The 25,740-nt window shown below is 38.8% G+C and overlaps 1 long non-coding RNA gene across 2 annotated transcripts; it reads left to right on the top strand.

Moving 5' to 3' along the window:
• Positions 1-935: 935 nt before the first annotated feature.
• LOC111094007 lies at positions 936-24,409 on the top strand. 2 transcript variants are annotated; one of them, XR_005384176.1, is made up of 4 exons: positions 936-1,591; positions 20,005-20,081; positions 22,308-22,835; positions 23,755-24,409. It is a non-coding gene; the product is annotated as an uncharacterized LOC111094007 (long non-coding RNA). The 2 variants fall into 2 exon arrangements; XR_005384175.1 differs by lacking the exon at positions 936-1,591 and adding an exon at positions 16,085-16,407.
• The last annotated feature ends 1,331 nt before the right edge of the window (positions 24,410-25,740 follow it).

The raw sequence follows: 25,740 nt of genomic DNA, 5'->3' as shown, positions 1-25,740 counted from the left end.
TCTGCAGTGTGTCTTCTTATAAGTACACTAATCCCATCATAAGGGTTGTACTGTCACAACTTCATAAATACAATTACCTCACAAGGGTCCCTTCTCCAAATATTATCATATTAGGAGTTAGGGTCTCAGCATATGAATTTAAGGGAGATAAATTCAGTCAATAACATAATTCATAACATGACTTAGAACTGCTTTTTGTATCTGAGATCAGGTAAGAGATTTTTGGTCTAAGTCTTTTAGGGAGCTCTTTTGGATACCTTGATAAATACTTTTGACCAGACGTAATCATGAAGTGATGATTTTTTTTCTACTATCTTTGCAACTCTGGCACTGACTTTGGGGTGATGATATACCCTGGGTCAGTTTTTTGTTCTCCATAAGACAGAGAAAGTAGGAAAAGTTCTCATTACTGGATACTGGCCCTGGATTTTTCACCATATGAGTAATGAGTCAGTAGTATTTACCTAGGAGGTTTATAATGATTATTTCATGTTTTAAATTCAATCCTGATTTTTCTGCAAATGCAGCATTCAGAAGAAAAGAAAGAACTCAGCTGTCTCCACAAACATATGGAAATCAATGATAAATGGACAGAGACTGCATAGTATATTTATTAACCAAGCTAGTATAAATCATAATTTTTCAACCATTTATTAAACTAATAGGATTGTTTTGGGAACATCAAAGAATTCTTTATTAGGTAAATAATCATGTTTATCCACTCAGTTACGGGGAAAAGCAAATCATTCACACTGCATTTACTCTGCCTCATCAGATTTCATTTCTCTTAAATGTCAGCCGTTGATAATTTTTACCAAACAACATGGTAAAAGAAAAAAAAAAAAAGCCCAAATTTTTATCAGGCTTCAACCACCTCTTTGGTCCTGGAGAAAGACTGCTACTTGTTCCATTTCTTCTTCCCCATCTGGGTAAATTGCTCCATGAGACTCAAAATGGCTCTCCCCTACCAAACTCTAATTTAGGTAGTTGGCCATAGGGGCCAACTCTGTTTTTCTTAAATCATCTTATGACAGTCTTTTCATTCTATGACCACCTAGGCACATCTCAGAGCCTGTTTTGTTGATTAAGCCTCCACTAGAATCCCCTTGACATCTGAAATAATTCCCTTTGTTTTCATTCTTCTCCATCACACAACCAGCTGATGTAGGCTCAGAGTACTAACTTTTTCCAGTGCTAATAGGAAGAAAACACAATTGGGAAGTTAAGTCAGCTCCCTGACAAGGAAGATGTATTCCATGTTTGTCATTTGGATTTGTAATATCAATGTTGTCCAGACAAATTATTTTTATAAATCACAATTTTCAAAATAAAAATGTATTTTAGCCATATTTAGCAAGTGTCAGGGGAGTTAGAAACTCCATTTGTTTAGTAAATAGTTATTGATTACTCTAAGGCCAGTCATTAAGCATAGTGGGAAATATGAAGATTTATTGATTTATTCAATAAACATTTACTGAATATAAGCTATGTGCCAGACACTGAAACACTGGGGATATAGAGGTGAACAAGAAACAAGACTCCTGATCTCAAGGAGTTGCTACTCCATTGGGAAAAGACAGATGATAAACAAGTAAGTAAGCAAATAAAAGTAATAATCAAGTAGCAGCAAGTGTTATAAAGAAAATTCAACAACATAATATAAAAATGATGGTAGCAGTGAGGGAAGTAGTCATTTAGATGGAATAGTCAATGAAAGTATCTGGAAAGTGACATTTGATCTAATATAGATGATGAGTAGAGTACAGTACTTTCCTTTACCTGGAAGAGTTTACAGTCAAGAAAGATTCTAAGACTGCATTCAATTTAGTGCAAAACTCTAAGCAAGTATCTATGAACTTTAGGTTAGAGATGGCACAACATCACACAACTCAAAGAATAAAATAACTATAAGTCCACATTGATATAAATAAATAATTGAACAAACAAGCACAAAAGAGTAGATAAGCCTTCTTACAGAAAAATTTCAAGTAATATATACAGATACTCCTTTCTCCAGAAGGAAGAGTATAATTCCTCTCCTTTTGTGTGTGGTCTGGACTTTGTGACTTGCTTCCAAATGAAAAAAAGGTGAAGGGAAAAACAAACTTTACAGTGGAAAAATCTGACAAACACCACCTTATTGGAGTGATCAAGGTAAACATCACCAAGGATGAGTTATATTGATATCATGGACCCTCTGATATGATGTGACAAGAAGGGCATTTTATCCTCCAAACCGACAACCCCAGTTTAATCATGAGAAAACATAGGAAAACCCAAATTGAGGGACATTCTACAAAATTCCTGACCAGTACTCTTCAAAACTGTCAAGGTCATAAAGAAAAAAAGAGAAATGTCTATGTCATTAAGATGGTGATATAGGTCATTCCTGACTTCAAGTACCTGTCACAAAAAGACCAGTTAGCAACTATTCATAGGCAAGACATTATTGTGAAAATCCCAAGAATAAGGGCTGAAGCACCCCCTAGACCATAGAGAACATTGATGACCACATTAGAAGGGTAAGATGATCAGCTTCACTCTGGAGGCATCACCCCTCCTCTAGGCCAGCATAGATGCCACAATGAGCCTTTGGTTTCTCCAGTGGGGCAAAAGAGACCCAAGATGGACAACCAGCTTCCTCAGTGTGGAAAGACTCCTTCCAGGAAACACATTCAGGTCTTATCTCACAGAGATCACTGGAAGATTCTGCTGGGCTGGACTACTGAGGATCACTGGAGAGGGGGGCAGGGCTTATAGCAACCAGCCCTCAAATCTTTGTGGACCAAGTACCTTCCAGAAGTACCAGAGTAGATATCTTAGCTAGTCACTCTGCCCATCTGCAGAATCAAGCTAGTGTGTGGTCCTCTCTAGTCAGGGACCTCAGTTGGCAGTTCTACTTGACTATGGTTTCCAGCCAATGGACCATGGCAGCCATGAAACTTATTCTAGGCCCCCACCCAGACAGAGAAGCAAATTCAAAGCCTCACACAACTGCTGAACATAGCTTCCAGTCCCATCCCAGAGAACTCAGCAACTATGGAGCCTATCCTACAGCCTGCCTGGGCAGAGATTCAAGCCAGCAACCATGCCAAACTGCTGAGCATAGTTTCTGGCCCTACCTAACCATGCAGCCTGAACAGTGACTCTGGGCAGCCTTGACACCCAATCTATGATACCACCAATCCATGGAACCTGCCTAGCAATGGAGTCCAGCCAGTAACCCTGTCCAACCATGGAGTCTCAAGCCCTATGTAACTGCAGGGCATAGCTGGAGGCCTCACCCAACCAGAGAACCTGGCCAACAACACCATTCAACAGCAAAATACACTCGGTGGCCTACCTGATTATGAAACCTAACCTGTGAATGTGTCCAACTTTGAGGCACAGCCCATGGCTTCACCCAATTCCAGAGAACAACCTGAGGTCTCATCCAATTGTAAAGCCCTATCTGCATCTCTGCCTGAACATGGGGTTCAGCCAGCAGCATCATCTGGTTGGGGAGCACAATCTGAGGTGCCATCCAACCAAGGGTGGTTACAGAGCCCAACTAATGGTTACCCTGACCACAAAACACAGTCAACAACAGCATCCCCTTCATCTCCTACCACTTCAGAGCATGCAATGGTGTGACCATACTAGAGACACTGATAGCAAACCCCATCTGACCATGGGTACTACCAGTTGACCTGTTCAGTACTTCAAGTTGAGCTGAAAGATATTTCCCTGTTGCAATGAATCTGTAAAGTCTGGAAAAGATTGCTTACTCAGATGTATAGATACCAATGCAAAGATACAAGCATCATGAAGAATCAGGTAGACATGATACTATCAAAGGGAACTAATAAAGCTTTAATAATTGACCATAAAGAAATGGAGTTCTGTGAATTGTCTGACAAATAATTCAGAATAATCTTTTTAATGAAGTTTAGTAAACTACAAAACATGCAAGTAGACCACTAGACTAAATTATGAAAACAATGCATGTGCAAAATGAATTAAAAAAGAAATAGAAACCACAAAAATATTCAAACAAAAATCCTAGAATGGAAGAATTCAACAGTGTCAACAGCTGACTTGACTGAGCATCCACCAGCAGCAGAATATACATTCTTCTTAAGCACATATGGAACTTCCTATGATAGATCATATGATAGGCCACAAAACAAGTCACAACAAAGTCAAGAAGACAAAAACTATATCAAATATCTTTTACAACTACAATGGTATAAAACCAATAAACAATAATAAGAGGAAAGCTGGAAAATTCACAAGTACATGGAAATTAACAGTTCTAACAAGGAAGTTTATAGTTATAAATGTATACATATACATCAAGAAAAAAGAAAGATCTCAAAAAACAACCTAACGTTATACCTCAAGGATACGGAAAAAAAAGCCCAAAGTTAGCAGAAAAAAATGAAATTAATAGAGATTAGAGCAAAAATAATTAAAACATATAATAGGAAAACAATAGAAAACTAAGAATTGGTTCTTTGAAAAGATAAAACAATTTGATGGATTTTAGCTAAACTTTTTTTAAGAGATAAAGAGATAACTCAAATAAGTCAAATTATAAGTAAACAAGGAGATGTTACAAGTGATACTACAGAAATACAAAGGATTAGGAGAGACTCCTATGAAAATGATATGCTAACAAATTGAACAGCCTAGAAGAAATGAATAAATTCCTAGGCTATACAACCAACCAGGACAAAATCATGAAGAAATAGAAAATCTGAACAGACCAATAATGAATAAGGAACCTAAATCAGAAATAAAAATATCTCTCAATGAAGAAAATCTCACAACCAGTTAGTTTCACTGGTAAATTCTACCAAAAATTTAAAGAAGAGTGCTAATCCTCTCTAAATTCTTTCAAAAATTAAAACAGAGGGAAACTCTCAATCTTATTTTACAAACCCAGAATTACCGTGAAACCAAAGCTAGCTAATGACAATGCAAGAAAATAAAATTATTAGTCAATATTCCTGACAAATATAGATATAAAAATTTCCAACGGAATGGTAGCAAACCAAATTGAACATCATATTAAAAGGATCACACACCAATATCAAGTGGAATTCACCTCAGGAATGCAAGGATGGCTCAACATATGCAAATCAATAAATGCTATACACCACACTAATAGAATAAAAGATAAAAAATCATATGATCATCTCAGTAGATTCCAAAACAGCATTTGACAAAACCCAACATTTTTTCATGATAAAAATGCTTGACAAATTAGGTATAGAAGGAACATAATAAAGCCCACATATGACAAGTCCACAGTTAACTTCCTGCCCAATGGTGAAAAGTTAAAAGTTATTCTTCTATGATCACTAGCAAGACAAAGGTACACACTCTCACCATTCCTATTCAATGTAGTACTGAAAATCCTAGCCAGAGCAATCAGGCAAGAAAAAGGAATAAAAGGCATCCAATTGGAAATGAAGAAATTGTCTGTTTGCAGATGACATGAGATTATATATAGAAAACCTTTGTAGTGTAAATAACTGACAATAAGTTGTTTTGATTATGATGTAAGAGCCTGATGTTAGTCCTTCTAAATTACAAGGCATTCATTTCAAAGATATAAATGTATTACCAATTACACACAACTGGCTGCCCCACCTGTGGAATTCCCTTTCTAGAAAGCCCTGAGTAATGTAGATAATTGACCACTTCAGTGACCCTGATTTTCCCTTACCACATTTCTATTCCTGCTCTTAATGTTTTATATTTGCCAATAGTCAACCCATGAAGTCTCACACACCTCACCGTAGACCTCAATAAAGGCAGAACCCCAAATACACATTCTCTCTCCCCTCAATCTCCATCCCCCCCTTCTTCCCTCCCTCCAATCTCACAGTGTGGCTCTGGGTATGCCATGTACTCTCAAGAGCTTGTGAGTAATAAACCTTGTTTTTTCAAAGTTCCTTGATCATTTTTGTTGAGCTGTCTCTTGCAATCATAATAAGAGCCACAAGGGCCAGTCTAGCCACAACATTGACTCCAATGTGATAAATGTCTGCTAAAGTTTGCCACAAGCAATATGGACCCAGCTGAGTGTCCCAGGCATTCCTAGCTGATAGCTTCAGTATCAATAGGCTGAGACTGACACAAAACTGCACAAAAAAAGAACATGATAGAACTTATAAACAAATGCAGTAAAGTTTCCAGATACAAAGTCAACATAGAAAAATGAGTTGCATTTCTATACACTAACAATGAACTATCTGAAAAAGAAATAAAGAAAACAGTCTCAGTCAGCATAGCATCAAAAAGAATAAAACATCAAGGAATAAATTTATCCAAGGAAGTGAAACATTTATGTACTGAAAACTATAAGACATTCATTAAAGAATGTAAAGAAGACCCACATAAATAGAAAGATATCCAATGTTCATGGATAAAAAGAATTAATATTGTTAAAATGTCCACACTATCTAAAACTACCTATGGATTAAATGCAATTCCTATGAAAATTTAAATGAAATTTTTTACAGAAGTAAAAAAACAATCCTAAAATCTGTTTAGAACACAAAAGGCCCTGAGTAGTCAAAACAATCTTGAGAAAGAACAATGCTAGAGAATCACACTTTCTTTTTTAAGCTGTATTACAAAGCTATCATAATCAAAGCAGTATTGTATGGGCATTAAAACAGACACATAGACCAATGGATCAGCATTGAGAGTCCAGAAATAAACTCATGCATATATGACCAACAGATATTTGGCAAGGGAGCCAAAGATATTCAATAGGGAAAGTGTCTTATTTCTTAATCCTTATTTCTTATTTTTTCTTAAATTTCTTCTAATTTCTTATTTATTCTTAAAGAAATAGCTTCTTTGATAAGTCATGTTGGGGAAACTGGATATTCACATGCTAAAGAAAGAATTTGGACCCCTATCTGAAAGCACTCTTCTATGTCCTAATATCACCAAATAAAGGAAAAATAACATGGAGATGGCAAAACTTCTTTTTACTGCCATAGTGTGGAGGTGATATGTATCATCTCTTCTTCTACTCTATTGCCAAGAACTAGTAATTGGCCATCCCAAAACCCAAGAGGATAGTAAATGAATTCTAACAGCATATCCAGCAAGAAGTAGAGACTATACATATTGATGAATACCAGCAATCTGTCATAGTTTTGGGTTTTTCTTAAACAGGTTATGGGGTTTTTGCATATATGGGGCCTCTTCAACTATAAGCTCCTTGAGAGCAAGGATTGTCTTCTTTAAATCTACTACAAGGGTTTATGTAGTAACCATTCTCCAAGATGGCTCTCAATGTTCCCCCACTTCCTATACTTATATCCTTGAGTAATTCATTCCCATTTTGAATAGGCCTGGCCTGTATAACCAATAGGATATTGAAATAATACTACGGTGTGATTTCTGTAGGTATGGCTAGGCAGTAAAAATCCTTGTGGCTTCTACCTTGTTCTCTCTTGGATCACAGGTTCAGGGAAGAAGCCAGTATTCATGTTGCAAGGACACACAAGCAACTCTGTGAAGAGATCCATCTCACTAGAAATTGAGGTACCCTGCTAACAACCAGCAGTAACTTGCCAAGTACATGAATAAGCCACCTTGAAATGGATCTTCCTTCCATCCTCAATCAGGTTTTGATGCCTGCACTTTAGGGTTGTCAAAATATTTCCTACAAGATTCACACCCATTCACATATTCATCAAAACTTTCATTTGTTCCTCAAAAGACATTGCTGTGTAATTACCTTAAGACTTCACCTGAGAAAGAGATGGTGAATTGGACTTTTCTCACATGTCAGCTCCCATTGGTTGGTAGTAATTGCTATTGTTTCCAAGTCTCTGACATTGTGTCCAAAGGTATAAGCCTTTATTTATCAGTAATATTTGCTAGCGAAATGGAAACAGTAGTAGGTAGTTCATAAACTACACATTTGCCATCTATGTCTAAGTATTCTGACTCTTGTTTTTGAGTCTACATCATTAATTAGGAGCCCATAGACTAGTAAGTATCTCTTGTCCCGCACAACAGTTCCAGAGCCTCAGACCTGACAAATGGCATAAGAGGAAAGCTGAAGCCAGATGCTTTTTTGGTCATAAGTCAGTCAATTAATCTGATTTTGCTTACTGTTTATTTATTGTCTAAAATATGTCTTATACGATATAGTGGTTCAGATTGATTGCTGAGAATCGTGTGGCCTGTGACTTTTTGCAAAAGATTCCACTTCTCAGCTCTAACTTCATATTCTTATGATTAGCTTCTTCTAGCACCAGAATCAAGGGCAAAAGAGTTGTTAAGTAACTACTGGAATTTGAAAGAAGCATGAGAAACATTCTATCCTATCAGGACTCATTTATACTCTGAGCAGATTCTCGTGGCCATGTACACTAAATGCATAAATTTTCAGGTACTTGCAAAATGCCAGGGTCATAAACCTTTTTAAAAAACAAAACTTATTTATTTTCCTTGAAAATAAAGGTTTTTTGTTCCCCATGGAAAATAGAAAAAAAAAAATCTCAAAGAAGAAAATAAATTTTAAATAAAGATCCACCCATGATCCCACTTGTCAGAGCCAACCAATGTTTTACTGTTGTACAAGTTGAAAACACATATACTCAGGATAATGTCATATATATAATCTCATTCTGATTTCTTCAGTTACAGCATAACAAAAGAATTTCCTGCATTATTATTAATCTTTGCAAGCCTCACTTAAAATTGTTTTCTATTTTATTATATTCCTTTATCAAAATGTACTGATTCATTTTCCTAAAATTAAATTATTTTCATGGAGAGAAGGGAGGTGCTAAATTGCTATAAATCTTCGAATAAGCAAAGACAGTATTATTTCAGTGAGATTATTCATGGACTCTTGGCATCTTAAACCTGCAAGACTGCCTTAAGTAAATGGATTAGAACACTTTTCTTTTGTAGAAGAGGAAATAGACGCACCATTTTCTGACTTGTGTATGATTATCCAGCCCTCCAACAGTAGAACCACATTTAGAACCCTGTGCTTCTCGCAATTACAGAAACATCAAAGGAAAAAAGAACTTTTCATTAGTTAGGTAGAGGTTTCCATCCCTTTCTGAAAGTAGAGTGTTCCTATGAAACCTTTTGTAAGCTGAAACGGAACAAGGCAGAATGTATCCCCTGCTTTGCTTTTTTTCCCACTTTAGTACAGTAACAGTTTTCTTCATAAAAGTGAAAATTCTTTTTGGATTTATTTTTTTAAAAATTAAGTTTTTATTTAAATTCCAGTTAGTTAACATACAGTGTAATAATAGTTTGAGGTGTAGAATTTAGTAATTGAGCCCTTTCATACAACACTTAGTGCTTATCACACTGGGATGGAGATCTTAACCAACAGCTCAGCTAGGGAGGTGAGCCAATGTAATAAGCATCCATAAAATTCCAAGACTACTCACCTGAGCAAAATATTTCTATCACCACCACAGAATACAACTCACCTGCCTATATTAGGGTTGGAGATGAGCAGCCTGAGGTTAACTCAACTTCAAGGTATGATTAGCAAGTGAATTGTACTGGTGTCTGTGGGAAAGACTTGATTATAACAAAGCTTTGTTCCATCTTCTGCGTTTTTCAACTCTTCTTGACACTATTAGCTTCAATGGGAATCATTTCTGATGTTGTATTTCCTCATGTGTTTGAGTGAAACATATTCTACTAGACAGTCCTTTGTAAAAAGAAAACAGAATATTTGCATGTCTGGGGGTTTCTAAATTTTCTGTGTTATATATATAATAACAGCACAGGGCAACCGTTACCCAGCCACCTAGCTACCTCACGTGTCCCCTAGGCTTGGACTCTTACTGTTCTTTGAAATATCCTTCTTGGACCAGAAGTGGCTATCTTTAGAGAGAAGAAAGGACTACTAACTGATGTTCATGACACTAGTGATAAAGCTACATGGGATTTTGGTGATGGACAGGAAAGGACAACCTTTCTTGCCATTCCTATTGCTAGTTTGTTGTATGTTTCTGAGATCCCCTGTTACATGCCTATTGAAAAATGATAAAGTTGGGATGGCAGGGGTAGAGTGGAGGGAAGGTACACTGTCACTAAAACCCTGCAAATTTACTCTTTATATAAATCCTAGGGTCCGAGAGGTGGTACTGGAAGAATGATTGGGCATCTCTGTGAAGGGAATACTCCCCATTATTGGATTCCTTTTATTCATTTAATAAATGTTATTAAGTCAGGCAATGTTTTAAGCTTTAAGGATTCTGCAGTGAGCAGAAAAGAAAAGCTCCTGCTCTCAGAGGGGAAATTCTCTGGGTGTCATGTTTTTAATGCTGGAGGGTAGAGATGGTGCAGGGGTCTCTGAATAGGCTTACCCCCCAGACTTGCTCCATTTTCCAGTTGCTCAGGCCAAATCTTCAGAATCAGCTTTGATCTGCTCACTACCCCTTCTGACATGCTCTACCTCCAAACAGGTAAAAAATTCTGTTGACTCTTCATTGAAATCTAACCAGAATCTGACCATCTGACTACTTTGACCCTATTGCTACCTTCCTGGTTAAAATCACCATTATTGCAATAATGACATCATCTCCTACTACCTCTCTTCTTGCTCACTGTCTCCAGCATAGTGGCCCAATTTATGGCTTTCATACTGGCTCTTTCCTCTTCCTGGAATACTTCTTCATCAGATACACACTTGGCTAGTTTACTTCCTTTAAATCATTGTTCAAAACTTCTCAGTGACACCTACCTGAACTATTCTGTTGCTCGCTATAAACAGAATCCCTACCAAGTGCAATTTATTTCCCTTAGTCTGCTCTACTTTTTTCCATAGTGTATAAACTCTTCCCTTTCTAACATAATAAACTTTGATGATTTATTGTATTTAGTTTTTTATTATCTACTTCCTCTTACCTATGTAAGATCCAGCATTGGATCTTTGTCCATTTTGTTCAGTGATGTGTCTCAGGTGGTTAGACCAGTGCTAGATGACAAAGAATTATTTCCTACATCCAGAGGTCCAAAAACACCTTGAAATTGATTGCAGAATGTACATATGTGATTTTCCAGAAAGCAGTATTTTATTAGATAATAAAATACTGATAGATAATTCCTTTTATTAGATAATCAAAAGGAATTGTGATCAAAACCAGTTCTAAAACCACTCTATTATGCTTAACCTGTAATGTGGTCAATTTGGGGATTCCTTGGAAATAATTTACTTAGGAAAAAAAAACATGTGAAATCATGACAATGTGTCTTATTGGATGGTTTCTTGACTCATGTACTGGCATGCCTAGAAATCTCCCTTGTGAAGACCAGTTTTAGAAGAATATGAAATAGAGGGAGAGAGTGTGTGTGTGCACACAGAAAATATTGGGAGTGTCTTTCTTAGTAAAAAATCTAAAGCATGGGGGATCCCTGGGTGGCGCAGCGGTTTGGCGCCTGCCTTTGGCCCAGGGCGCGATCCTGGAGACCCAGGATCGAATCCCACATCGGGCTCCCGGTGCATGGAGCCTGCTTCTCCCTCTGCCTATGTCTCTGCCTCTCTCTCTCTCTCTCTCTCTGTGACTATCATAAATAAATAAAAAAAATTAAAAAAAAAAAATTTTAAAAATCTAAAGCATGAATGATAATGATTCTGGTAACTAATAATGCTATGTTAATAACAATGCTAATACTCATAATTATTGCATGTGGAACTTTTCATTTGAAAGTCTCCAGGTGCTTTATAAACATTAATTAGTGACATTTCACAATACTCTGGTGAGACAAGTAAGGATTATTATACCTATTTTATACCTTTAGATAAAAGAGTTTCTAAAGGTCGTATAACAAGGTAAGAATAGAAACTAAAGTGATACTTGGAAATCCCCCTCCCCCAATTCCTGTTCTTCTGCTGGTGCCTGTGGGGTTTGAGTCTCGTTCTTTTAGAATTGATTCATGGCCATAGGATCTGGTGCTGTTGGAATATTGAAGCGATCACAGAGAAATACAGTGTTCTATGGTGGCCTCAGAGGATTTGCGGGAATTCAATGATGGATCTATTGTTTTGTTTTTATTCTAAAAGAACTTTTCAAAACAGGAAATATTCCCTTTGCCATTCTTTTCCCGTCGTTGTTTTTCCTTTTGCAGATTTGACTTGCTTTTTGCTATTTTCACCCTGTCCTGTTCATTGCCTCTTCAGTCTCACCTGGAGCATATGCATTCTAGTCCCAGCCGTCAATGCCACTAAATAATCGGGGGACCCAGGCAAGTCCCTGAGCCCAGCAACTGAACCATAGTTTCTTCATCCATAAATGAGCACACTGGCTTTAGCATCTCTACGCTTCCTTTACAATGAGAGTACATGGTTCAGTAGGGGGAACTCCTTTGAGAGGATCCCTTCAAGACAGTGTTCATGTTACAGGTATAATAAGGCAAAAATCTATTGCAGGGATGCTTTGTCAATCTAGAAGAGAAGACTCTAAATGTCTTGTTTTTAAAAATCATCTGAAACAGATTTTGTGTCCATTTTCATTCGCTTGAGACTCTTCTTAATGATGAATCCAAAGCTTTGATTTTTCTCCTGGACTGGTTAGAGAAAACCAGGTTGGCCTCGTGTTCCTCTTTTTGGGGCTTTGAGAAAAGAGTACCTTTTCTTAAGAAAGACTCTGTTACTTACACTTTACCCTCTTCTGTTTTTGCTTCCTTAGGAACCTCCTTGTCCCTCCCAGGGAGTGTCAATTCACATCTTAATCATTTTGCGTGTAATCTCATTAGGGATAATCCCATTTGCCAGTGTCAGTATCTTTCCTTGGTACTGAGGCAGGGATTTCTATCATTTGTTTTGGAAACCCAATCCAGCTAGAGTTAGAAATAGAGCAGTCTTAGCTGAATTCTTCCTCTGACTTTTGATATCAACATTAGAATATACAAGGTGATTCTTTAAACCATCACACTAAGTTTTTATCAGTCTTAGCAATAGATAGAAAGGGCATAATTTAAAAATGTTGGTTTTGTGGGGGTTTTTTTTGGCATCTTAAATGAAGGAAATATTTTGTTCACTTACCAAAAGATCTAAGAGAACTTTAATAAATGAATCTAGTAATTATGTCCTCTTCTGATTACTCTGTTGTTGTTTGTGGGAATATAAATACTTTAAATAAACAAGAGAACAAACAAAACACACACACACACACAAACAAAAGACCTCCTTCCCTTTTTCCAATTTGGACACTTGCCTTAAAGTGATTCTCATCAGACAGTCCTGAGGTGATAAAATCCCAGATAATTCAAGCAACCGCATTTGGTGGTTGAGGGCGTCTTTCAAGGAGGCCCAAGATCAAGTGCATGTGAAGCTGGACGATGTGAGCAGGAATCCATTTTTGCAGGAAATGCCAATCCATCTGGCTCTCAGTTTGTCATGACATATAGTGCGTTAAATGTGTGAAACAACTCTTATGGAAACCCCAGCTCTCTCTGCTGCTCCCCTTCCCCAATAGGCAACAAATTCAAATCCTCATATTCTTAAAGTGGGGCGGGGTGGGGAGAACAGCAGTCATTCTCATTTGATGGTTTGAAAAAAGAAAAGATGTCGGTACCACTCACTGACTGGCTAATGAATAATCAGATTTCACAGCATGAGTGCTGGGGTGGTAATTTGGTTGCACGCCATGCTCCAAACCCATGGAATAGTGCTTCATTAATGTGAAGACCTGTATAATCAAACAATTAGCAGTCTCTCTGCAATGAAAGCAGCTTTTCATCAGCATATATACTTCATCGAAAGATGAGTCCCAAATCAGTGGATCTGACAGCAACTAGTCTTCCACTAACTCAGCAATAGTAACGTGAAGGATAACGTGGGTGTTTTTCACCCATACCTTTAGCTAAGGATCCTACGAAACTTTTGCTTCAGGATCAGTGAATGGTAGCAAACATTTGCAGGGAATATGAGATTAGGAGAATATTTTCTAATTTTATTTATATAGTCTCCTATTTTATAGTTTCTGTGTTTTTCCTTGCTTTACGTTTATTAGAGTTAAGAACCTTGGAAAGATACTTCGAATTATCATGGAAGAAGAGGAACTCTGATCCTTCTTTTATTTTGCAGATTCATATCAATGATTTGTGTGTTCATTCTGATATAGCTTATTAGCCTCCTTGAGACTTTCTCTCTGTAACCATGGAGAGAGGGTGCTGTTTTATGGCGGGCTCTCTCATTTGTGTTGTTGACTAATTCACATCAATGGATACCCAACAGGGCTGTTCACAGAACCAGGAGGCAGAGACCTTGGGGTCCTGGTGCCCTATGGTTTGGAGTCTTGTTTTACACCCTAAACAAGGGCTGAATATATTGGGTTGTCTTCAACATATTGCTCAAGTGTCCAACATATTGCTCAGTGGCACTAAGAAGTGCTCAACTTCTCAGTGAGAAGTACTAACTCAATACTTTTTTTAAAGGTAAAATGTAAAGTATCTCAAACTTCCATGGATTTGCAATAGTTTTATGATTGGTTTGGCTATTCTAAATCAGGGACAGCAAACTTTTTCTTCAAAAGGCCAAATAGTAAGTACTTAGACTTTGCGGGCCAACAGGAAAAGCAGAGTTATTATGTTATTATGTAGGAACTAAACATGAAATACTTTCTTAGTGTCTTTTTATTGACTGGGATTAGTAATGGACCAAGACATTGAGTTTACCCAGGATGAATTCCTGTTCAACTGATGGATCATGGCACTGACCAGGTCAAAGCTTGGTATCTAATTTCTATATAGGTATGATGATTTCACACAAGGGAATAACACTGCTGCATGGCCATAATCTATATCTTTCTCAAGTGAACTCTCAAAAAACCTGGACAGACTGTCCATGGACGTATGGTTGAGTCAAGGATGACTAGTACCAATCTTTAAAAGAGCATGCCCTTCATAAATAAAATCTCAGACCAGATTCTGGATTTGAATATTAAAACAATTCTTTGCAAACACTGTTACCAGCAGGTTGAAGCAAGGGTTTTTCAAGGGCAAGCTATTTGCTAGCTCCAACATGGATAATCTAGTAGAAGGTCCATCTTCAAAGGGTGCTGGTGAATGGTTTGATACGGCTATCAATTGAGATTTCTGCTGGCATCCCCATTGGATGTTGTTCTCTACCACGTTCTGTTCTACATTCCTTATTAAAAACTTTCATGAAGACAAAGAAAATATTCTTATCAAGTCTGCAGATAATGAAAAGTCTAGAGAGCTCACAAATTCAGTGGATAACTGAGTGAATCAACAAAACCTCTACCATTTACAGACACCATGAGTCAATTCAACAAAATACAATTTAGCTGGGGTAAAGGTACAATTTGTTATTTAAATTGAAAACAACTATGACTAATTATGCAAGTCCTGGATGGGAAAGTCCTTAGAAAAGCACAAATAGAAACTTCAGTTTTTAGTAGTTTCAATGAGCCTCAGGGTCATTAACATTAACTATGACGATGTTTGCAAAATTCAATTACCTAAACAAGTTCACTGAGAATGCCAGATTTTACTCTGTTCCACTCATGGCATATTTAGATGGTGTGTAAAAAAAAAAAAAATGTAGGGGCACCTGGGTGGCTCAGTGGTTGAGCATCTGGCCTTTGGCTCAGTGGTGATCCTGGGGTCCTGGGATCGAGTCTCACATGGGGTTCCCTGCAGGGAGCCTACTTCTCCCTCTTCCTATGTCTCTCTCTCTCTTTCTCTCTCTGTGTCTCTCATGAGTAAATAAATAAAATCTTTGAAAAAAGTAGATAAAATAAAAATGTGTTTGATAAAGATCAACTGCCAAGTCAGGAAAGCAAAATTCACTTGTATCACCATGCTGAGAAAGGACTGTTGAAGACATTGTAACTCTCCTCTCAGATAAGGGGTTCCTACCACAGACCCGCTGAACCAAAATTCTTGAGAGGGTGCCAGGAAATCTGCAGCTCTAAAAATCTGTACAGATAATTGTGATAAGAAATTGGACTAGGGCAGCCAGATCATTAGTGAAAGAAAAATCCATCAAAGCAGGTAAAAAATAATTAGTTAAAAACTCATCTCTGATTCAGTATGTTTCAGTAACGATTTCACTTTTCTTCCATTTGTTTCGGAACCGTAACACTGGACTGTGGTTCCCTTATTCAGGGATGAAGAAGTTAGGGTTTAGAATTCTTTCTCTATGTGGACCACCTAACTGCTGGTTGATGGGCTCAGTCTACAGCCCTGATTCTAACTACTTTCCATAGAGAAATACATAGGGATTATTGAGTCTAAGATTTGGCTGCATCATCAATAAACCTATCACTCTCTCCTCACAGAACAGTTCAAAATTATTTTTTCCCACCCACAGCTAATCAGCAGGAACGCAGGAAAGGAAGTACATATAGAGAGACACAACACTGAAGGGGTTTACCATTCTATGTTGATGTGAGTATGTGCAACCATATCCTATATGTAGGATAGCTAAATGATCAGATCGATGTCTCCTATGGAAATTCCCTTTTTAACTGTCACCTAAGCTCAAAATCTAAGGCTTCTTTCTTTTACTTGCTCCTTACATCTAGATATTTACAATTTCTGATTGATTCTACCTCCAAAGTGTATTTTTAGTCTATCTGTTACCCCTCTGTTCTCATTGTTTTTCCCCTGGTAAAAATCTGGTGGAATGTTAAGTTAGCCTTCTACCTTATAATTCCTCATCTCCCCTTCCCAAGGCTGTGTAATTCATCTTCTTAAAACAAGGCTTTGGTCCTTTTGTGGTATCAAAAACCTGTGAGATGAAGTCAGAGTACTTAGGCCTGCCCTGCATGATGCCACAAGTTCAGATTCCAAACTTTTGTTTATTAATTCATTCAAAAATAATTAATTGAGCACCTACTTTTGACCAGGCATCATGGTAGCAGAGTTTAAGATGCAATTTTACATATGATCATACAGATTCCATGTTCTTGCTCTAATTCCTTTGCCAGTGCTGGGTCTCTCCTACCTCCCAGTCTTTGAATATTAAATACCATCCAACTGTAATGTCTTTAGTCCTTTTCAAAGCATTCCCTGATCTCAACAATGAGAAATAATCTATTTTTTAATCCCTATGGTGTACTGTTTATGGCAATTATCACTTTTTAGTAGTTTGGATACTTAAACATATCTCATCTGCTAGGATAAAATGGTCACTAGGAGTAGAGACCAGGCCTTGTGTATCTCCACTGCCCCTAGAATGGTGGCCAATAGCTAAGACATTACTTAACACATATTTGTTGAAGTAAAAAAAAGCAACGAAAGCAAAAATAATCAAGTGGAACTACTTCAAACTAAAAGGCTTCTGCACAGCAGAATGATCAACAAAATGAAAATCAAAATCAAACTACCAAATGGAAAAAAATATTTACAAATCATATATCTGATAAGGGATTAATATTCAAAATGTATAAGGATACTATACAACTCAATATTAAAAAAAAAAACACAAATAATCTGATTGAAAATGGGCAAAGGACTTGAACTGACATTTGTTCCAAAGAAGATATACACATGACCAGCAACAGCTACATGAAAAGTAGCTCGACATCATTATCATCAAGAAAAAGCATAAACCACAATGAGACATCACTTCACACCTGTTAGGACAGTCAATATAGAAAAGACAAGTGCTAACAAGTGTTGGCGAGGATGCAGAAAAAGGGGGAATCCTCTTGCACTATTGATGGGAATGCAAACCATTGCAGTCATTCTGGAAAACAGTATGGAGCTACATTAAAAATTAAAAATAGAACTACCCTATGATTCTGCAAACTCACTTCTGGGTGTGCATGCAAAGGAAGTGAAATCACGGTCTTTTATTTTTTTTTAAGATTTTATTTATTTATTTATGAGAGACACAGAGAGAGGCAGAGACCTAGGCAGAAGGAGAAACAGGCTCCCTGTAAGGAACCTGATGTGGGACTCAATCCCCGGACCTTGGGATCATACCCTGAGCTGAAGGCAGGCGCTGAACTGCTGAGCCACCAAAGCATCTCAAAATCACTGTCTTGAAAATATATCTGCATCCCTATGTTCATGTCAACACTATTTACAATAATGAAGACATGGAACAACCTCACTGTCCATTGACAGATGGATGGATAAAGATGGATATGGATATACAATAAAGTATTATTTACTTTTTTTAAAAGTTTTTATTTATTTATGATAGTCACAGAGAGAGAGAGAGAGGCGCAGAGACACAGGCAGAGGGAGAAGCAGGCTCCATGCACCGGGCGATGTGGGATTCGATCTCGGGTCTCCAGGATCGCGCCCTGGGCCAAAGGCAGGTGCCAAACCGCTGTGCCACCCAGGGATCCCAAGTATTATTTACTGTATAAAAAGAAGGAAACCTTGTCATTTCTAACAATGTGGACCAAACTCAAGAAACTCAAGGGAATAATGCTAAGTGAAATAAGTCAGAGAATGGTAAATCCTGTACGATGTTACTTTTACATGGAACCTTAAAAAATCAAACTCATAGAAACAGAAAGGGAGAGAATAGATTGGCAGTTGCTGGGGGAGTGGAAAGGGGCAAGGAGAGGAAATGGGTGAAGGTGGTGAAATGTACAAACCTCCAGTATAAGATGAATAAATTCTGGGCTCTAATGTGCAGGATGGCGACTACAGGTAACAGGACTGTATTTTATCCTTGAATGTTCTGCTAAGAGAGGAGATCTTGAAGATTCCCACCACACACACACACACACACACACACACACACAAATGGTAGCCATGAGAAGTGATAAATGTGTTAACTAACCTTATTTTGGTAATCACGTCGCAATATGTATGGAGATCAAATCACCACACTGTACACCTTAAACTTACATGATATTATATATCAATGATATCTCAATAAAACTGGGAAAAAAATAAAAATAATTTGCCTGATACCAAGATACCAAAAAAAAAAAAAAAAGGAGGATATTCATTCCAATAAAGAATGCTTCAATTGGGTTAAGGGCAGGAGCTTTTGATTCATGACAAATGGTAATCATGAAAAGAAAGGACATAAACCCTTAATTATTTAAATAAATGTATGCCAGGATGGCTTGTCGAGGCCAGGTCATAATTGAAGTCTCACTCTCCTCCTGAACACAGCCAGCTCAGTGTGTTGTCAGTGGTCACTTTCTTTCTTTCTTTTTTGTTTTTTAAAAGATTTTATTTACTTATTCATGAGAGGCAGAGACACAGGCAGAGGGAGAAGCAGGCTCCCTTGGAGGAGCCTATGCAGGCCTGGATCCCAAGACCCTGGGATCACGACCTGAGTGGAAGGCAGATGCTCAACCGCTGAGCTACCCAGGTGCCCCCAATGGTCACTTTCTAAAGGGCTGGACATGGACCCTCCAGGTTTCTGTTCCTGCACACTAGAGTCAGTGGAAAGTGAATGTGGGCAGTTCGAATTTCAGTCCACTGCTCAGGTCTGTTGACTTCCAGCCCAGCACTAAGGCTATTTGAATGTATCAGATTTTATATGTCAGTGATATGGAAAGGGTTACACTGGAGGCAGGCAAACCACATAAAACGGACATTGAACCTTCCTGTTCTTCAAGGTCCTTTAAATGCCTTGCTTCTCAGCCTCCTACTCGCCCCTCATCCAAAATAGTTAGCTGACTTTTAGTTTCTGTCTCCTTACATGCTCAGCTCTTTCCTTCCCCGAACAAAGTGGAGAAGGCAATCCAGTTATTCTCTCAAAGGTATCTTTGCCCATCAGTCAATAGCACTTTCTTCTTCCCCGATTACAAGGAATTGAAAATGGGACTGGACTCTGGAAAACGCTAAAGTGCCACAGGGTTAGGGGTTGGTCCTTTTGACCCTGTGGTCATCAAACTAAGTGTATGATCCAGTGGTGGGTTGCCCAATTTTGACATAGTCATGTTGCTAGTCATTTCTAGTTTCTAGTTCAAAGATACAAATAATGTAGCTTAAAAAGTCATTTAAAAAATTCTTAAGGTTTTTGCAGAATGTAAAAAATATGTATATTCTCTTTTTCTCTCCAAGGACAAAGGGGAGCACAGAGCTCATTGCGTATCTGAAGGAGGTGGACACACAGCCACATAGCCAGGACTCCTGGAAATGTAGGAATCTTCCCAAAATATAGGCTTCTTTATTTTTCTTCCTATTGCCTTCATTAGTGGTGGCAAAGGAGCAACATTTATTGGTTGCCAGCACGCCTATGAAAAACAAAAGCCAAGTCTTCTCATGCCTCTTTCTGTACATCTCTTCTGCTCTCCGCTCCCAGCCTGGGAAGCTGAGAAATTGAACCTAGACATTCCATGGGACTGACTGGGTTAAACCCAGGCCCCCCTAAGCCAGAGACAGTATTCCAAATCCTTATCTTTCTCCCTCCTGGAATTTGGCCTTCTGGAAGAGTCTACACACTCTTCGCCTGCTCATTGCCAGGGATGGACCTCACTCCTTAGACTGCCTGCCTGGTCCTCCTCACTGTGCCCACCCCCAAACCTAAGCCATCAGAAAAAGGACAATGCTGCCCAAGTTAAAAATACTCATCCTCTCCGTGTCACAGGGATGTACCATGAGGCTGAAAGACAAATAGACCCCTGCTCTTTCAGCCAGAAGGCATATTTTGGGGCTCAGGGGCAGTGATTGGTGGACCCTAAAAAAACTGATTTCAAACAGGAAGCAGAGTAAAGAAAAAACCAAGGCCCATTATTTGTTTTTGGAGTGACAGCACAGAAGATTTGATGCTTTAAGGCAACAAAGGCACTGCAATGTTATTAGAGAGCATTACTTAGGGATGAAGCCCACACAATAACGGCCCTTCAAGATGTCTCTGAACACAGCAGCAGCCACCCCAGCCACACCCTCGTGTGGACACTGACCCAGCGTCCACATGGAGCAGCAAAGAACGCACTAGAAACGAATCAAGTGCAAGAAAAAGGAGAAGGTGCCATGGCTTCCCCTTTTGAGATTCACACACAAAAATCAGGCTTGACTTAGATCCAGACACAAGTTTTTGGGCAATAAAATTTAAACTTCTTTTGAAAAGTTCTTTTCAAAGATAGTTCTTCTAAAAATCATCAAGAGACCATTTAAAGATTGGGAATTTAAGCATTTATTTAATACCAACCTGCCAAACTCGAAACATACCAAAGCTCTCTAAACTGGATGATTTTATGTTGACATATCCATGAATATAATTCTACAGTGTGTGAATTTAAGAAAACAATGGGTTTAAATAGCTTCAGTGTATCACTGGAGGGAAATGCATTATTATTCATTTATAGTTGATAAATATTAAAACCTAGAATAAAGTTAAAGCTAGTCCTTTATCATAAAGCCCACCACTTTCTTTCTCCCACCCCTCTCCCCCAAAAATAAAACCAGGTGAAGTTTCATCTTTTAAAAATTTTATAACTAAAAGAATTTTTTTTTTTGCAAAAAACTTAGGTTTAATAAATCATGGCCATGAGCTAACCCACATTTGAATCTAGAAAATGCACTTGGCATTATCCTTCTCTGTTCACATATATTTGAAGTAAATTACATCAAATTGTATTTGAAATACCAAACTGGCATTAATGGAAGCTTTTTTTGCTCCAGGCACCATTTTAAAATAGATGAGCATAAAAATGCAGTCTGCATCATTAAGTTTATATGAAACTAGTGAGAATAAAAATCACCATGTAAGTTCTAATAAGATGTGTTTTTCATTCCAGTTTAATAACCCAAGACTATATTCATCTTCCAGTATAATAAATACACCGAGAGGAATGTATTCTTTTGTGGGCTTAACATGTTGAGGTTCCTTTTTTTTTTTTTCAAGAAGATAGAGTTTTCTGGGAAGCTGGGTGAAGAAAATTCTTTAATATGGCAGTGCAGAGTATTATTATCATAAATAATTAATGTGCACAGCAGAAGAAAGCCGAGCTTCATTAATAATTCTTATTTTTAGTTGGCATAAGCTAGAGGTGCTGTATCTTCTTTCATCCTATCTATGTCAATTTCCTTGATTTTAATTTAATAGATGTTAAAAATTTTAAAGGTATGGTGCATTATGCAGTGGATTTTTGTTTTTGACTAAATAACATCCTATCGCTAATTCTTACCTGCCAGGATATTTTTAGAAACGGGCAAAAAAAAAAAAAAAAAAAAAAAGGAAGGAAGGAACAAATGTTGGGATGAGGCAAGGTAGAGTGGGCATCAGTGTCAGTGCCTTTCATCTCCCATTTCCCTCTGGGACCAGTTAAGATGCTCCTTTGATTAGAAACCTCAGGAAATATTAAGAAGCTCTGCCATGAATTTCAGCTCATCAAACTCGCCTGTTTATTTTTCCAATCCAGGGCTGATCCACCTTCTACATCCTGAAAACACAGACTCTCCCTGACACAACCTTGCATTTGCGATCAACTGCATCACTTGTCAAAACCTCCAAATCTTTGATAACTGGCATTTGTAATTTATTAATTTGGCGTCGGAGCAGGAAAGCAGCTAAGTGTTCCTGATTAGCACAGTGGAAGAAATAAAGAGCCCGCTACGGAGGGCAGCGGGGTTGTGCTTTACAAGGAGGAACAAGGAGCCTGCGTGACATTCCAACTTAGGAGGATTGCTACCAGCCTCAGCAACTGTGAGAGAGCCAGTCAATGTTCTTTCAAGGGGGAAATAAGACCAGGAAGAAGGGGTGATTGCAACAAACCTCGGGGAAAAATAATTCTGACATGAAACAACCTGAATCCCGGCGGGAGGCGTTGTTGTAGGCCTCCCTGCTGAACACCAGGGCTGAGATTCCTGTCCGCAGCCCCCAGGAGCTCGTTCCCTAGCTGGCCTTGGCCTCGCTGGCCTCGGGTTGCTGTCCATACAGTTCAGCCAAGGTGAGGGTGGAAACCCAAGCAGCGCTTACGATAGGGTAGGAGATACTCCTGCACCCAGTCTCTTGTATCAGGATAATTCAAACGCTTTGTTTAATACCATTTGCCTGGGTACGTATTGTTGGTCCTGGAAGTCACACCTGGCTGGCGGCCTCCTCCTTCCAGCTGCGCCCTAAGATGCAAAAGGATCCCGGGGCGAAGCAGAGTCCTCTACCTGCTTGCGGGATGGGTTTCCCATTTTCTAATTAACTGCGAGTTGTGGCATCAGGGATCCCAGGTGGCTAATCCTCACCAAGTTCATTGCTACCAGCTGATGGGACTCAGCAATCCGAAAGCTGCCTTGCATTTATTGAGCACTTACTATGTGCCAAGCATCGTGCTGCTTAACACATGGCATCTATCTACCTGATCCTCACTGTGAACCTTTGAGGGGCAAGTTAACATGATTTAAAAACCAAATTGTGGGCAGCCCGGGTGGCTCAGCAGCCAAGGGCCCGATCCTGAAGACCCGGGATCGAGTCCCACATCAAGCTCCCTGCACAGAGCCTGTTTCTCCCTCTGCCTGCTTATGTCTCTGCCCCTCTCTCTGTGTCTCCCATGAATAAATAAATAAAATTGCTTCTGTAAAATGGGCAACAATTTGGCTTGAAAGGTTCCATACCTTTCTATAGTCTGTCACATGCCAGGCTGAGAGTAGAAGCAAATCTATTTGGAGATATACATCCATATCTGTATCTTTATTTCTTTCTAAACATCGTCTATACCTACTATACATATAGGTGTATCTCTATCTTTCTAGCTATCTATTATAATGAAAATGAATTTGTGGTTAGCATCACTGGCCTTTAATTTTCGGTTAATTCATTATTAGCTGAATGTGAAGTGTTTGCATCTATTTGTCTTTCTTTTTCTTATCACACAGCATTCATCCGGACCACCTTCCTTTGCCATGACTTGGTGTGCTCTCCAAGTATACAAGCTTATCTTCACATCCGTAAGTGAGGAGTATTTAAAGAAAAGTTAATCTGACGCCCAAAGTACCTATCATCCCATGAATTTCGAATGCACCAGCAGGACCGCCTGCCAAGCCCAGCTCCACTGCCCCTGTCGGTAGGGCAGTTTACCTGCAAGCTTGGGACCAGCTTTAATCTAGAGTCTAGGTCGGTGGAGCCTTGGCTGCCCTGCAGCAGGACGTCAAGTTCGGGCGGGGAGCACACAGCCTGTTTTGGCTCAGCCTCTGCTGTTAGGTGACATGCTGGCCATTCTAAACTTAACTGACTCTCTTTGACCTCGCAGACTCTGAACCTTTTCAGTAATCTTTGTGTGCTTGCAGGTGTTCCTACAAACACAGTTCCTGGACTGGACATGCTCTGACCTCTCTTCCCCCCAACACCACTCACCTGGCCGTATCACTAGTACTTGCTTTGCTCTTCTCCCAGGTGGGCCGGCTGTTTACAATTTGATTTCTGCTGACCCAGTTTCTGAGCCAGGCTACACATTCCCCAAGAGCAGGGGCTAGAGCTCTTGTTCAGTGCTTGCACATAGATGGCCGTCAATAAAAATGTGTTTATATGAATGAATGAATGATTGAATAAAGGTTGCACTGTGGAAGATGTCCCATCCCTCCAGGCTAGCTGATCTCCTGCTCCCCAGCCCCACCTCACCCACCTGGGGTTATTATTGCCCTTGAGCAATGTCAATTAGAAACAAATTGAAGTCTCCACTGTTCACTCGGCCTTGGTCTGGCTGCTTTGGTCTTTCGCATTGGAAAGATCGTCCCTTTAGGCAACGCCTGTGGTCCAAGCACCTGGTTTGCACACTCCATTGTGTAGGTGCCCCTCATAACCCTGCAGAATGCATTGTTAAGGGCATGCTCTGAGATTAGTATCTCTCTTTAGAGCTCCCCATCTCTCTCGTTGGGTGACACAGTGAGATTACATTACTCTCCCTGGGTAATATCTTAGAATTTCCATGGCAAAGACTCCAATGAGATAAACACACCTGTGCTTTAATTGTGTGTTTGCTTCAAGAACAGCAAGGGAGAAAAGTTTTTTTGTTTAACGCTCCCAGGGTCAATCATTGGCAAAGGAGAAAAATGATGCTGGAGGTGAAAGCTGCCAGTTGGGTAGTCTCAGTAGCCATGCCGAAAAACAAATAAGAATTGCAGCCTGGTTCCAGTCTCTCCCCAGTTTGTCTGGCCCAGCGATGATCTCTGCATTGCAGAGTATTAGATTACTCGTAGTAAATGTGTGGTTGGAAGTCAAGGGGTTGATCTGGGAAGGAGTGCTTGTACCACATGTGAAAATCCTGACCTCAGACACCTTGGGGTCATGAAGAAAGATGTGTTCCCGATGACCAAAGTCAAAGCAGGCTGAAGAACTGCTAGGGAATGCTATTAGGAACAGGGAAATCTTGTTTAACTTAATGAAATTTTTGTCTGGCTTAGTTGGAGAATGGTACAAGCTACTCAATAAAACACTTATTTAATAGAGATTATGCGTAGTGATTAAGAGGATGGACTGCAGACCTCAATTGCCAGTGTTCAAATCTTGACTATGCCTTTTCCTAGCTGTGTGATCCTGGCAATATGTTTAACCTCTCTGTGCCTCCATTGTCTCATATGGAAAATGGGGATACTCTGAGGGATGTGATAAGGATTTAAACAAATGATATATATGGGAAAAAACTTAAAAGGTTACATGGACTTAGCAAATACTTAATAATGAACAGGTACTAGTATTATTATTATTATTTGAATCATGCTTTTCAAGGAATTAAAATATAACACAATTCTCGTTTAACATTATTTAATTTTTCTTGAGTAATGAGTTCAGAGATAGGCATTACTTTGGTTCCATGACTGTAGTTCTGTTAGTTAGGGACTCAACATATCGATTTAAGCAGATCC

Source organism: Canis lupus, chromosome 35, assembly GCF_011100685.1.
Source record: "Canis lupus familiaris isolate Mischka breed German Shepherd chromosome 35, alternate assembly UU_Cfam_GSD_1.0, whole genome shotgun sequence".
In the NCBI taxonomy this organism is placed as follows: domain Eukaryota; kingdom Metazoa; phylum Chordata; class Mammalia; order Carnivora; family Canidae; genus Canis; species Canis lupus.
The sequence above is the reverse complement of the archived record's forward strand: the minus strand, read 5'-3'. Positions and strand labels throughout refer to the sequence as shown.